The sequence below is a fragment of the Ruditapes philippinarum genome, unplaced genomic scaffold (assembly GCF_026571515.1).
Source record: "Ruditapes philippinarum isolate M1 unplaced genomic scaffold, ASM2657151v2 ctg828_1_1_1_1, whole genome shotgun sequence".
Lineage (NCBI taxonomy): Eukaryota > Metazoa > Mollusca > Bivalvia > Venerida > Veneridae > Ruditapes > Ruditapes philippinarum.
Window position 1 is genome coordinate 50,453 of NW_026852744.1, and position 16,948 is coordinate 67,400.

The window sequence follows — 16,948 nt, forward strand, 5'->3', positions numbered from 1 at the left end:
TTGGATGGGCATAATGTCACTTTAATAGCTTTACGATGATTTTTTTAAGGTTTTTATAATATTGTTTACAGTTTATGACATTTAAACATTACAATAAGGAAACATTTTCAATAATTTCAAAATAAATAAATAAAATGTCAAAATTAAAATAAAGTTTTGTAAAGAAAAACAATTCTAAGGTATGTTTATTTTTATCATTTTTTTTTCGCTTTAAATATTTATTGGAAATTAATCATTTTACGACAATTAAACGACCGAAAATGAAATGATACGTAATGTCGCAAAAAGTTATCATACGGCTCTTCCCTTTTTCTTATTGTTCATCAAATGTTATACAAGCAATGCAAATGGAATGCCACATTCAAAATATTCAGTGACTGGAAAAAAAAATTCTTATCTACTAGACCACTTTCAATTATCATGAGCACATTGTGTTAAATGGTACGATTCTCCCAGCATGATTTTTGAAATTGTAATCTTTTATTTATAACTGCACATCAGTAATAGGGTTTTATAAGTTATATTTTATTTAACTATCGTATTGCAATCAAGCAATCTAATTTAATTTAAAGGAACATTATGCCTCAGAAAATAAAGTATTTTTACTCCATGATAAAAAGCAAACACGAGTTTAATAACATTTAGTATTTGGTGTCTATACAAAATACTAAATCAGTTTTGGTGTGTGTTAAATGTTATCTATCTTATCGAATGCATTTTATATTCGAGTGGACATTTTATATTCGAATGAACATTTAATTTATTTATTCGAATGTACATTACATATTCGAGTAAACATTTATTTCAACGTAATAATACGAGGTTTATACTTTTACTTTATTTTTATGTTACAAATTGTCGACAAAAGTAAAATCCTTGCTTTAAACATGTTATTCGACCTGAAAAACCCCACATTTTTGCAAATTACAGAATTATAATTATATCTGAAGGAGGTACTGAAAGATCATAGAAAAACATCTTACATCTTGTTTATGTCACACACATGCCAATGATCGCTCGAACTTCAAAATCAATTCACTTGTGATGATAGAATCAAGTATTTTCATTTCCAATTTTCCTTTTCCGTTACAAACGAGTTCAAAGTAAAGGTTATGTTTGCATGTTTGGAGTATTATATAAATAAAATATTAACACTTGTGTATTATGAAAATTAAGTTAGGTTTGTTTCAATCGCTTAAATCATGCATTTTGCTATAATTGATCTCATGACAACTTTGTTTTTAATTTTATTAAAAATATAAAAAAGAAAGAAAAACAAATGTAGGCGTGCTGCTTTAATACTTAAAAACATACTTCGCCAAACTGAATGAATTATTCTACTTAAATTACTCGATTTTCGATCATACTTCAGATGAACTATTATATCAATTCTTTTATACAGATCATAATATATATGTGAACATACAATATATAATTCGATTTTTGTGCTATACGCCAATGATATGATACATATGATAAAACTGACCTAAAATGTCAAATATCATCCCCATATGTTTAGTATTCCGCGTAAGGTAATGCGGTATATTCCAATCAATTATGGAAAGCCAAGTGTGCACTCTCCTCACATTCTAACAGAAGCATGACCGAATTATCAATTAGGAATTTATGTGTCTGCGTGAATTTTTATTGACATCAATTATGTATTCCCTTCTAGTAATCTGATAATAATTTTATGACAAAAATATACAATTATAACATTTTATTTGGGGTTGAATTCAACAGTCTATTAAGGATCCTGATAATCACAAATATACATGTAAAAAGGGTGTAAAATGTTAAACCTTTCACGTTGTAAGAATTGTATTTTTGAATCAGAAGCTCGCCATATGGGCATGAAATTGGTTCTGACATGTTTGTTATAAGCAATTTGATGTTAAAGACACATTATGCATAAAAATCTTCTTTAGAAGATTAAACATAACTTTTATATTGTTAGAATAATTGTTTAACAAAATGTTGTATGCTTATCACCTGAAGTAAGTCTATAGTGCTGGGTGTAAAATCGTGTGTAATATCGTAGCAAAATGTAAACAAAGTAGTAATTTGACTTCCATACAAAGTACTAAATCACCATATAACTAACCTAATTGCCAAAGGGTAACAGAAGCAAAAGATGCTTCAGGTTATTGGCCAATGAGTAACTTTTTGGATACTATTGCATGACAAAAAAAAAAGATATAATGATTTTAAAAAATAAATAAAAGCATTTTTTGGGGGATACTGGGCCTTTAAATAGTATAAAATATACACAACTAACAAACAAAACGAGGCACTATTTCACATTAAGAACTGTATAGAAGGTCTTGCAGATTTCAAAATATTCATTATATTGTTTCGAACAAAACTGATTCTATCGGTTTCGTAGACAGCCACCAAACCTTTATAAGTCTCAGCTAGCGTACTCCTCCAATAACCGCCAGTATTGTATTCAAGAATTTATAATAACCCCATATTATTGCCTTCCAAAAATCATGATAATGCCTGTTTTATAAACAATTCAAAGAAGAACAGTTTTGCGTATCATGATCAAATCATCTCTCATCAACACGACAAAACTGGCAAATGTAAAATTATTGCAAACAATGCGCAAATATGATATTTCTGATATGAATAATTTATACTTTATAACAATTCATTACGTCATTAGATCGACAAGAACAAAAAACAGGAGTGTTAAACTAGGATACAGATATGCATGTGTTATAACATATTTCATTGTTGATATCAGTTTCAGAAGGCTTTTACTATTTGTTTTACAAGGAACAATAGAATAAAAACAAGGTGTTTAATGAATTTAAAATTATTAATGATAGAAATACAGTTGAAGCCGCAAGCATCCAATTGGAAAAAAAAGATGAATAAACAGCAACAAATTTCAAACTACAAAACCTATGAAAATTATATCAATTGTGTAAAAAGTGTTAACTTATATTCACACATGCTTTATGCAAAATAATATGTTATAGTTTACTATATCATTATTACTTACTATTTACTTACTAAAGTATCGGGTCGTCTTTTGCAGTTTAAGCATGTTGCAAGTAGTTAACAATCATAGAAAGCAACTAGGTTAAGCACTCAATTTGTAAATTTGAATAGCTTTCCAACTTAAAAAAATCGTGCTGATTTTTTTCTAGGGGGCGTTACATAACTGATTGCATATTGCTTACAGTATCTCTCCTGTACAGACTCAATAACACCGTGTCACTGTATCAGCTATGGTCAACTTTTTGCATTCTATACTGCACTAGAGGGATCATCCCTAGTCCAGATTTTTAACAAGTGATGATCATAGTGCATTTCCCATTTATTGGTCTACTACTCACATTTAGTTGTATCATGCATACAATTTTATTTATTCAACTGCATTTATGCAACTGTAATTTATAAGTTTTTGAGACATAATGTGCCTTTAATGTATATCGAATCTTTTCGTCTGCTTTCGACGTAAGTATATAAACAAATGATCTGAAATGTGGCATTACCCAAGTCTTATATAATGAAGGTACCTGGTCAAGCGAACGAATCTTCCTCCAAAATAAATGAATAACTCTGCAATATATCCGTACAAAAAGTGAACTATCAAATGAACTAAGCTGTTAGATGCTATTACTTTGTTAAGATGTGACACCAGACTAAAAGTGCAATCAAATTTACAACTTCCCCTTAATTATGTAAAATAATCTACCGGAAATGAAGACAAAATACCTAATACACTTTACACGAATAAGATGTATTTGAACTTTACGTACTAAATGTTATATGTCCTTCTGGTGGCGTCACTATCTAAAATCAAAGCACTTAAGGTACTGGGAACAAGCGGAACGTGAGGAACTATTTTGAGTGTTAATACATCGAGTAATTTGCCTCCCTCACGAGAGTAGAGAATACACAAATTTCACTTTTCACTCAAATTTCACATCTGCATAAGTAAAATGGATAATGCCTTATTTGGAAATGTTCATACGCGAATGATATGTTTTTTTGCGAACTTACGTTTGCTTGTTTAATGTATATATTTCAAAGTATTTTAAGATGTCATATTGCATCTCATACCGCTAAAATTCATTACATATCCAATTAATAGACTGAAATATCTTATTTATTGTGAATTGTTATGTATACACCGGTGTTAGAAAATCCTGTCTTACAAAAACAAGACAGGACGCGTACTTTAAATGACGTCATTCCCGCGCGCCTTTTATGAATGAATTACATTCATAGGATGACGTCATTTTTCTGTTATGATGTATACACTACTATAAGAAAAAAAAGTGCTACTTGAAAATATCAAATTTCGTAAATTTTTTCCGTAGCCTCGTGTCAGACAAATGAGCAAATTTGTTTTTCACATTCTTATATCGGGGAGTAAATCAGTCATGAAGATCAAAAAATTGGTTAATACTTTTTGCCGTTTGTTTTTTTAGAAAAAGTCGCCAGTACATTTAAGGGACTTTTTTGTGTGCAGCGATTCTAACTCCAGTCGGACTAATAATAGGAAATTAATAAACGATTTTCAATTTATTTCTGAGTTTATTTTTCTTAAGTATCTTTTTTTATATCTTCCTGCTTTAAGTGTCCAATCTGATCTACATGGCATTTGAATCTCAGTGTGGAATTACTTTAAATCAGTGTTATTATGGCTCTCTTTTTTTTGCACACAAAAGAAAAAAAAATGCAATAATTTTACTTCTGAAAAATGCACAGCCCATACTACAGCACAGGCATGATAAACGTTGCACATTTTATTTTAGTCATGATAGTTTATACTCAATAAAACAGAATACATGAATATTACATTTAAGAAATTGATACTGTTATTATTGCGCTCAAGGGATCTCTTTTAATTAAAATTTAATTAATTTGTTTTTCAATTTTATTTAATTGGTGATTCCAACACCATTAATTTGGTTGACGTCAAATTTATAGCACATTTTCAGATACTATACATGATTGAATTTTATGTGATCATCGTGTATAGCAGAATGGAAAGGAATGAAATGCCCGTATATCTATTTCATACCATGGAAATTTGCAGATTTATCTAAGAGCAATGCAGCATCACCTCTGCAGAGCAACGCCTTGTGGAAGACAAATATTTTGGTCGTTGCTTAGAGGTGTTGCTCTACAGAGGTAAAGTATAGCGCAAATTTTACTTTTGAAAAGAATAATACTGTTGAAAAAAACCCACAAAAAACGACCCCCTGAAAAAACAATAACTACAACAACAATTACAATAACATTAAATACAGCGCCCCTCCCGATAGGACCTCAAACTACACATACGCTTTAGGTTACATACATGCCCCAACTTGTTACGTTTTTACTTAAAGTAATTGATATCCAGTTTTAGATACATTTGTGCCTTGTTGATTTCTTTGCCCTACGTACATTTGTGTCTCTAACCGCCGTTACCATGAATGTATTGTCGAGGGCCCCTGAAACGAAACAGACTTAGAAAATGAATACTGAATAAGTCCATCATTTTGAATCAGCATTTACTGCTTGATGGCTTAATATACGTCGTGAAGCGTTCTTTCTAGACTTGGCACAATTGATTTTAGTATTTCTATAAGTTATATGAGCACTGATAGGGCCACTATCTGTTGTAAGATAATCAATAGTGAATTAATAGTTTATATTAATTATGGACAATTTTATTTTATTTTACGCTGATTGGCGGAAAGCATAAATATTTAATTGTTTTATAGACTCCGGGCGACTGATTTTGATAAACATATATCTCTGTTGGATACAAAAAAGCGTTTTAGCAGTAATTTTTAATTAGCTAAGTATAAAGTCGATATTTCTATATTTTTACATAACATATGTACAAAATTTGATATTTGCTTCAAAGGGAGACACTGTCAAATTTTCATTTTTTAGTTTTGAGTTTTTCATTCATTATTCTGCAAAATGAATATACTAGGCAGTCCTAGGAGTAAATCTTCTCTCATTATAAAGTATTAAAGGATGGTTTTCTAACCTGACCCACGTGGGTCAGATTAGAGCGTTAAGATTTCACTTTAGTTGTCATAGTAAACTTTGGAAACGTTAAAGTACATGTCAAATGAATGACATAGACTTGTTTCAATCATACAATATTCACAGTATCTGTTAATGTATCTTCGAGGGTTTGTTCAAGTCACAAAACTTGTTTTAAAACTACTCGGTGATTCTGTCGGCTTCTAAATTTCGTTCAACATATATAAATATATATTTACGCTTAAATCCCAAAATATATAAAATTAAATACTGAAATTCAGGGGAGCGGTGGCCTAGTGGTTAAGGTGTCTGCCTCTCAACCCAGAGATCATGGGTTCGAGCCCTACTCGGGTCACGACCATGTTTCTCCACATGACACCAGTACTGGTTGGTTCCAGGAAGCGGACTCGAAAGTGATTAATATAAGTTGCAAGAACTTGTTTCGCAATCGAGCTTAAATAAATATGTTTAAACCAACCATGAGATCATTTTAATATGTCTTTCATTAATTTGCCTGAGCATCCCTTTAAACGTAGTGGTCCCCTTTTGCTTCGCTACACAGAACCACTGCCATTAAAATTTGGATAAAATGTAATACAAAATATTTTTTATTATTATGATATATTTTCTCGTGTATGTTATTGAATGATAACTTTTCGCTAGTCGATAGCTTAAATTGAATTATAAAAGATTAAAAAATATATGCGGATACTATCGGCCTTGTACGTAACAGAATGTGACTTTTAGTAAAGTAAAAGTAGGATCCTTGCTATCTATTATTGCAAACGTTTTGTCTGGAATTATGTTTTGTTTATGTATAAGTTTGGTTTTATTCGGTTTAGCTTAGCCTTAATTACATTTATTTTTGTAACAAAAAGAATATTTTTCTACTTAAAAGTGTTCTCATCATGTTCATTGGCGTAGTTTTTTTTGTCACCTCCATTTTTCGATGCTCTTTCTATTACTCATAATTACATACTAAATGACGGGACTATATAACCTTTTGAAATAATTTGTTTTTCATTTGGGTCAACCTCAGTGTTAATGGTATCATATCGATATAAAAAGGACATAAAATTTCACCACTAAAGACATTTAAGTGTTTTAGATATGGGTTTAATTTTAAAGAAATTCTGAAACACTGTTTACCTCAAGATTGTTTGACAAACTATATAATATTCCATACAGTCATGCGTTTTAAAATAAACTTTATTCCAACAAGAGTGAATACCACAATTCAAGCCAATCGGCTAATGTATCATTAAGTCTTATAGTGGTCCCCGTTGTCAAATAAATGAAGTTCATAGACAGTAAAATGTTTGATTCTTTCGGATAACAAATATTAGACATGAACCAATACAAAGCCCGGTGGTATACTTTTTTCGTTCAATGCTTTTGATGTATTTAATCTTTTAAGACAAAATTACTTTACGTCAACGAGTTATCTTTAATTCCTTTCTTAAGACGTAATCTTTTTTATTTAATGGGTACAGTGGCTTATATATTTTATAGATGTTTTTAGTCAATACTTACTTCTCGCCTCGGTGAAATAAATATATTATCATATGATGATTTGTTTCAGTCTATGTGTTCTCATATAATGCTCGCTTCACTCAATGTAATCTCATACAATGTTCACTTCAATCAAGCAATATAAATTATCATGATATTATTGCTCGCTTCAGTCAAATACCTCTTCAATGTACATTTATATCGCATACATGTTATACGTATAACTCTGCAATATAATCTGCTAGCAAATATTCTCATAAAATACTTAAGAAATATTCATATAATCCCGCTTAAGCATATCTCATTATTCCGTTCAAATAAATTCTCATATTATGTCCGCTTAAACAAATATATTCTCATATAATTCCAGATTAAACAAATATATTCTCATATAATTCCCGCTTAAGCAAATATATTCTCATATAATTAACGCTTAAGCAAATATATTCTCATATAATTCTCGCTTAAGCAAAATATATTCTCATATAATGTCTACTTAAGCAAATATTTTTTCATGAAATGCTCGCTTAAGCAAATACATTATCATATTATGAACGCTTTAGCAAATTAATTCTCAAAAGAAATGCTCTCTTTAGTTAATATTTCCTCTTCTGATGCTCGCTTCAGTCAGAATGTTTTCATATAATGCACAGCAAACATACGACGTCCTTTTTTTATTCTTGTGTCAACAAAAATAGATTTGTTTACAGATAAAAATGAAATTTGTTTACAAACAGCAAAGCACTCAAACAAATAAACACTTATTTCAATATGTTGATGCGGCGTGGCGGAGTGGCCAAAGGGTTACTACGCCTCAGACAAATTATCTAAGATTAATAGCCGCGTGGGTTCAAATCTTGGCATCGTAAACATTGTTTCCATGGGCAAGAAATTTTACACTAATTGCTTAATACTGGTTGTTTTGGGAACAGATTAGACAGTGTTTCAATCAGCTTTTGTTTCCAAGACAAATTAACTAAAACAAATTCGTATATACTAAACTAATGTGTTATTCATTATTATTCGAAGAGACGTGTGATTTAGATATTAAAAAGTAGAATCCAGTGATCCAAGGGAATCATTGTTTTGAATAAATATCTAAGAATTTAATGACAACAAATGTATTGTAAACCAAATAAGCGGACGATTTGTCATTTTCATATAGTCATAACAATTTGTTTTATGCATTTTCAACTCCAAAATTTTAATCCCCATCGCCATATATATCACATATCGTCTATACCATACAGCCTCAATATAAACTTAATTTTCTAATTTTAATGGAAACATGACTATCTTATTTATTTAATTTTAGAAAATATGAGTTGGAATGCTCCTTTGATAATACAAACGCACGGGAGTTTTCGTGAGCATTTTGTCACTATTGTCTAAGAAATTATAGTATGAAACGTTACAATTTGTTCTTCATTATTTGCATTTCTTTTGGGAATTAAAGTCAAACGATTACCTTCTCAAGTTTTCCTCCAAGGTTAACCGTGTTTTCTATAAAGATAATTGTATAAGGTATGGAGCGGTCTTTAGGGACTTAACGGCCGCCTATATTGCCGTTTTTAGAAAATGATGATAAAACGGTGAAACTACCGGTGCTTAAGATCATATTAAAGGTAGTCGTTTCTTGCTCAGAAGCTATAACAAATGAATGAGTGTTTGTATTCAATCGTCTTAAAGACAAAAATAAGTTACATCATAAGGAAAAAAATGACAATTTTAAATGTCAAATCTAAATGAAACATGTGTTTAATAATGTTTAACTAATGGATTAAGAACATGTTAGATTTTTTTTGCAACTATAAACGTAGTGCTGAACATGCAGTTTTGTGTCGTAAAACAAGCAAAATGTAAACAAAAAAGTAATAGGACTTCCATACAAAATAATAATTCACTGTTATAATACCAATTGCCAACAGAACTAAAGATCATGTATATAGCAAATGAGTATATTTGTTTGGAAATTTTAACAATATATCAACGTTAAAAATGATACGGGCCTATTAAATAACCCATATGATAGTACATGTTAGTCATTTATAGTTAGTCATTTTTTGATAGCACGCAAAAACTTGACCATGGCATTGGCAACCAATGCAACAATGACGAATGTTTTTATGCGGAGTCCGTCATAAATCATGACAATTTTGAAACTTTAATGCATTGTTCGCCGTATATCATAGGTTGCACTATAACAAACGATTCAATCCATTAATTTATTTTTATAATGCTCTTCATGGACATTGATTTTAATAATATCTGTTTGTTTTAGATAACAATTTCACGTGAATATGCTCTTCATAACCGATAATATTTCAATAAGATATGTCAGATAAAGAAATTGAGGGAAAAGCAACACATATTACTAACATTTTCTATTATTCTTGGAAGCGTTTTATTGATGGGAATAACGAACACACACAGTGTGTATTTTATTTATATCTAAAAGTGGTTGCTTTAAAGCTGAGCGGGAAGAAATTTTTTTCTGTAATCAATGCTTGTTGAATTAAGGATTACGAGCATTAATGGACCAGTAAATATTGATTTTGTCGGCCATTGTCTAATCCAACCCGCTGGCACCCCCTCGTATACCTATTTTTAATACATGACACGCACTATGACGTCATTATTCGGGAAAATTCCAATATGGCGGCTCCCATACATGCACATTAGAGCAAATCATCCTTATCACTGACCCGGCTGGAAACGGTTAATATTAGCATTTTCCACAGCTATAGAGTCGGGTTAATCTGGACATCCTTGCAGTTTAACCAGGTTCTGTACGGTCGGTTGACAAGCTCAATTATTTTACCGTGAAATCCCCAATGATAATGGATAGTTTCAAAAATAATCAATAAACTTAAATAGATTTTCATGTGAATTGATATGTTTTAATCAATAAATGTTATGATATTAGAAGGATTTGTCCATGAAAACTCCTTTTTATTTTTTGTTTTGCATTGAAATGGCACATATAAATTGCTATGGCTTTTAGTATATTATTTCTATATTCTTATCTATATTTTTTTATCTCGTAACCATTTTCTGCTTTGTGAAACATCAACATGCATTTCTATGAATTTTATTGTATTCGGAATAGACTTGTGTTATCAAAGAACAATTGATCTTGCAATTAACTTCTACATCAATGCTATAATTTTTTCTTGATTCCTTTATCCAAAATTGTGCGTCGATAATCAAGCGTAGTGTGATGGGGCCGGATTTCCACCAAAACAGTGACGAAAATCATGCCAATTCTAAAGACAAAGACAATGCCACGAATAAATAGTAAACTTATTCTCTTAACTTAACGTCGGTCTTCTGGGAATTGCTGCTAACATCTTGCATCTAGCTGATATTCCATAGAGAAAGAAATAATTGATTGGTGAATTTCATTTATTACTGCATCACCCTCGGCAATTTTAGCGATATCAGCAGTAATTAAATACATATCTATATACACGTGCGATCTCAAGGTCTTAGCGTATCATCAAATCTGTCTATTTTGTTCTGAAGTCGCACCTTTAATGTGGAAGGTCGTGTGCATTGTTTTTTTATATTTATCATGAAGAATTGTAAAGAATATAAAAGGCATGGTGAACTGAATCTTTAAATGAAAAAAATAAAATTAAAATGGAAATTCTATATAATGTCATTATCGGAAAAATATAATATTAGATATGGAAATTAAGGACATGAAAGAGAAAATAACAATTTCCTTCGTGGTAGTTTGTACATGTATTTCGTATAATAAATTGTAATTTATCAAAATAAAAAGAACCTTAATCCTAGAGGATTATCGGCAGACTAATATATAGAGAATATTAAGTTTTTTCTATGAATACACGATTTCTATGAATGCACGATTTAATATCATCGAGTGGTGTGAAATTACGAGTGAAATATGATAATATTCATACCGCAAGATGAAAATGAATCCCGTATTTATAGAAAAAAAATTGAATTTTCTTTTCATTATATACACTTTTTTGTTTTTGGACATTGTTATTTGAGAGACTTTCCTTGGCTGAATTTAGAAGAAAGTTGTCCGGCAAGGCACCATTGAAATAAGGAAAATATGTTTCACTCGAGTGAAAAATATTATTTAAAACTGAAAATACGGAAAAAGAAAATAGCATTTTATTTCATCAATATTTCATTTATAAGTGTATAATATTAAGAGGATATTTCGTTCAAGCGCCTGCGTGCACAAGTTATCTGCTAAAGATGTGATGTAGTTAATTCGTATAGTTTTGTGAACATAATAACAAATCTTGAAATGGCGGTGTACTAAAATATATCATTGCTTTCAGAGTAATGTGACGCAACTATAAAAATCATTGATACTTAAATGACAAGTCCTACAACTATATGGGGCGTCCGTGGCCGAGTGGTTAAGGTCGATGATTTCAAACCACTTGCCAATCACTGCTGTGGGTTCGAATCCCGACAGGGACTTTGGATTCTTTCATGTGAGGAAGCTATCCAGCTAGCTTACGGAACGTCGGTGGTTTTACTCAGGTGCCCGTTCGTGCCTGAAATAATGCACACGAGGTCTTTCTCCACCAGTAAAGCTGGAACGTCGCCGAATGACCTATACTGTGTCGGTGTGATGTAAAACAAAATAAAAAACAAAAAACAAACAAACCAAAAAAAAACAAAAAAACAAACCTACAAGTATTATCTAAGTACTGAATGCTTAGCGAGAGTACATGTATTAGTACTCTTACATCCCATACCTTGCTGCAACAGGAAATGATCAGCCTTTTCCATATATATAGAGCCAGACCAGTTTTTACTTCCGTACAATCATACCAAGCTCGCTCTAACTAATGGTAGGCCAATTTCTAAGTTTTTGATATTGAAATCCCTTTAACATAAAAATGGACTTAAAAAGCCAAATTCATTACACAATTGCAGCAGTTTATTTTTTTGTAATGATACTTCGTAAGGTAAGGCTGAAAATCAACTTTGAATACTGCTTTAGTCGGTGCGAGGGGATCTTTCTAGTACCATCTATGAAGAGGCTCAATCAAAGTAACCTGCAACATATTCAATTGTGTCATTTTGAGCGTTATTAAGGAATTCTTTATTTCTATCATTTTCTCTGACACTAAAACTGTTTGCACTTGGTCTCCGACTTTGAAACTGCAGTAGCATAAGGAATATGTCAATATATTATTTTCCTAAAGATAAAATTCAAATTACAGATCTAAATTAAGTTTTCATTAGATATTGTTTTCATTTGATAATTATACGATTCATTTGATGATAATAATACATTTAAAATGTATATAGTGTTAACGGAATGTGAGCTTCGATAAATATTTCAAAGGAATTGATATTATTAGAACTGTGAACACTTTAATTGTCGGGTATATGTTAATAAAGTTGAATGATCAAGTTTTGATAATATGTCAATATGATAATATTATAATGAATATGTTACATATTCTAAATTGAGTGGGATGAGTTACATAATTCAAGAACTGTATTGTAATCAAAACACGTATCCATAAATGCTCCCATTGGGGGTTGCCAAGTCGTCCTTATAAATTATTCCTTTAGATGGATCTGAAAACGTTCCATTTTGAAACTTTTTAACATTGCCTTACTTATAATTCATGCTACTGATGTTAAAAATTCAGTGTTTGTTGATGACTTGTTTTACGTGCCTTTATCACAAATAATCATGATTTTGATTTTTTGTTTAATATGTTCGATTAAATTTATCAGTTGCTATATACAAGATGTGTTTCTGAGTAGGTATTACAATATTACATTCATTGTATGACATGTATGATTGAAAGGCCCATTAAGCCTGGACATGCTATCATTTTAATTTTACAATAGCTTTTAATATTTAACGACCTTTTTCAAAAATAAATAAATGAAATAATAAAAATACTCATTGACAATTTGAGTCATGTTTTACTTCTTCTACACTTTGTGTAGTTATATAATAAATATTTTGTATTGAAGTTATAACATGTGCTACCTTTATCACCAATTATTCCACATTCAACACAGTTATATTCTGATGATACGCATCTCATGTGTCCTTAATCCATTATTACTACATCATAAAACACACACATTTGCCCTTTCCACAGACATAAACATTAATCATTTCTGAGACAGAGTGTGCCTTTAATTCTTATATACATTGTACATATCTATTACATTCACTACATCTTTCATCAATTTGACAATTCTTTGAAATTTCAATGGAATTTCGTTTTAACAATTCTTTTTAAGTATCAAACAAAGTAAGTACATGTACCTTGGCCAGCTACATGACTCATGTCAGTCAAAGGGATATCAGTGTTTATTGAATATAAATCTGTAATTATATACAGACCGCTTATGGATTAAACAGATTATATTGTAAAGGCACATTTTGCCTCAGAAACGAATATTAGAAAGGCAAATATTAGTTTCAAAATGTTTAAAAAATAATTTTAGAGCATGTAAGATGTTTATTACCTAAAGAAAAATACCACTTAATGTGAAAATATTTGTCATGAAAGTAGCAAAATATAAACAAAGTAGTATTTTGACTTCCATCTTTTTAACTGTGCTAATACGCAGAAAGTAACGAATGCAAAATATAGTTCAGGTAATTGGCCAGTGAGTAACTTTTTTAAAATTTAAAACTGTAACATGACACTAGATATAAAACGTCTTTGAGAAATAAAAATAAATGATTTCTATAATGGGTATTTAATGACTTTCTTTACATAGAAACATAGAACACATAATAAAATGAAATATTAAATGCTTTTATAGAACATCACTTTTAAAAATAGTTTTTCATAATTTGCTTTAAATAACAAATAGAATTGGCAATTAAGTCATCTTAGAATATTTTTTCTCGTGAATCGTATTACAAAAGTTGCATATCGTATGCTCAGCCATTTATCTGATGATTAAATTCCACAGAAAAGTGGAAAATCTTATCACTGTGAAATATATCGATCCTATAATGCTTGCTTAGATTCTCATTACGTTTCATGACAAATCCTTTCATGGAATGAAATTTCGTTTGAATTCGATCATTATGAATATTTCAATTGTTCTTAAGCATGGACGTAATTCGCGCTTAGTATGATATTACAGAGGAAGCTTATACTACTAAAACGTTCGTGTTTGTTTTGTAAAATGTGTACAATGTACAATGTATAATGACGTGATTCAAATGTCAAGTTGGAACAAATGTTAAACTTAAACCTTATACAGCAATGTTGTTCAACTGCTAAAAAGTTTATAGTCATACATTCGACTGTAAATGAGGTCCAAATATAACACAGCCATAAAAAGAACTAAGCAAACATCAACAAGTTTAAGCAATGTTTTGTCCATGGATATTTCCATTGGGAAGCTAGCCATATGCGTTATTCAGTTACATGTTGGAGAGAATACAAATGTGTTCACACTCATAGCGTTGATTGCCTCATTTGCGTTTTCAGTTTATACAAGTTGTAAACCTTTAAGTTATTTTAGACAAGGTGACAATTGTCCAGATGTTCTTTGTGAAATTTAAATAAATGAATGGTATAACTAAACGGGAGAAGAATGGAGCCGTTTGTTGACATAATTGCATCTTGGTCCTTAATTTGCCTTTGCTGGGTTATCAAATACCATAAGTATTTAATTTGCCTTTGCTGGGTTATCAAATACTATAAACCTTTAATTTGTCTTTGCTGGGATATCAAAACCGTCAGTCCTTAATTTGCCTTTGCTGGGTTATCAAATAACCTAAGTTTTTAATTTGTCTTTTCTGGGTTATCAAATACCATAAGTCTTTAATTTGTCTTTGCTGGGATATCAAAACCGTCAGTCCTTTATTTGCATTTGCTGGGTTATCAAATACCATAAGTCCTTAATTCGCCTTTGTTGGGTTATCAAATACCGTAAGTCCTTAATTTGCCTGTGTTTGGTTATCAAATACCGTAACAATATTCGCGAGTCCTTAAATAACAAATTTTAATATTGTATTTTTGTCAGTCTAACTAGCCGTCTATTAAGTATAACACCTACACCTTTCTATCTCTCAAACTGTAATATTTCATAATTATCTTTCGATTATTTTAATGACAGGTTATTCAAATTAGATGCCAAAAATAAACAAAGCAATCTACACGTTATATGAAACAATTTAAATACCCCTTTGCGACCATGGTTTGTATTTTCAGTATCACTCTATTTTGGACGACGAATTAAAATAAAACCTATAATTATTTCATTATTGATTATGTGTTTATTTCAACCAGTTAACACAAGGAATTGATCCTATGCAGTAATGTTTTGCATTAAGAGAAAGTTTTCACATTGAAAGTTCTATAGGCCATCGTATGAACACACTTACGGATGCTTTTACTTTCAAAATTGTACCAAATCATGCTAAGTCTTAAATTCTGCTTAAGCCGGTTCTAGAGAGGGTGGTTGGTAACTTTCACTTTCCAGTATCGTCTATGAACAGACTACTCATTTTTGCCGTTTTGTGCGTTAGTTTACACATATTTTATTCTTAATCATACACGGTACATAATATTCATACATACAATATATATAATGTTGAAATGGATTTGAACAAAACATATAAACTCATATAAAGTTCTTCTCCGACTCTTAAATTTTCAACAAAATGATGGCATCAATCTACTGAGACAATGTGTATAAATTCATATAATATGTGGAAAAACCTTATTTTAACGTTATTAAAGTATATGAAAGTAGTACATTCTAACACGACCCGCATTTTTCCCTATTGAACATAGAAGAACCGAAAGTGTGTGTTATTATGCAATAGAGTCACTGTTTGACGTTCTATATTTAGACATGTGACGTAATCATTATACATGTGACGTAACCACTATAAAATCCGACGCGCTGACAATAAGTACGGAAACAAATCAGGCGTAATTTTGCTTAATAGCAGGAACGGCAGCATTTATTTGTTTAAGTCGTGTTAGAATCGAAATAATATATCCAAATCGGTGATTTTATCGCTGGATAACATCACTGTTTGTCGTTCGGATGCGCATCATTATATCACTCGGGCTACGCCCTCGTGATATAATTCCTCGCATCCGAACTCCAAACAGTGATGTTATTGAGCGATAAAATCACAGTTTGGGATATATTATTTCTTAATTAAAGGACTGTTTTGCTTTGGCTGGTTTCGGAAAATACAAATTTTATGTGTAAAACGACTGTGGTATTGAATAAATGATGTTTCAGTAAATCAAGTTTCAATCATCTTACTTAGTTTGATATATTTATGAACTGCAGAACATATGATCTCATATGCTTCAAATGATTTGGATTCCATCCCGAATAAGATGACTTCTAACGAAGGAGCTATAAAATTTGAAATTGTATTTAACAGAATGTGTCTTACGTTATCAAATCTTTGACA

The 16,948-nt window shown here is 30.7% G+C and overlaps 1 protein-coding gene across 3 annotated transcripts in view; it reads left to right on the forward strand.

Annotated features, from left to right (window-relative positions):
- LOC132723132 (uncharacterized) overlaps positions 1 to 16,948 on the forward strand; it is a 58,592-nt gene that overhangs the window by 1,723 nt on the left and 39,921 nt on the right. The window lies entirely within an intron of this gene.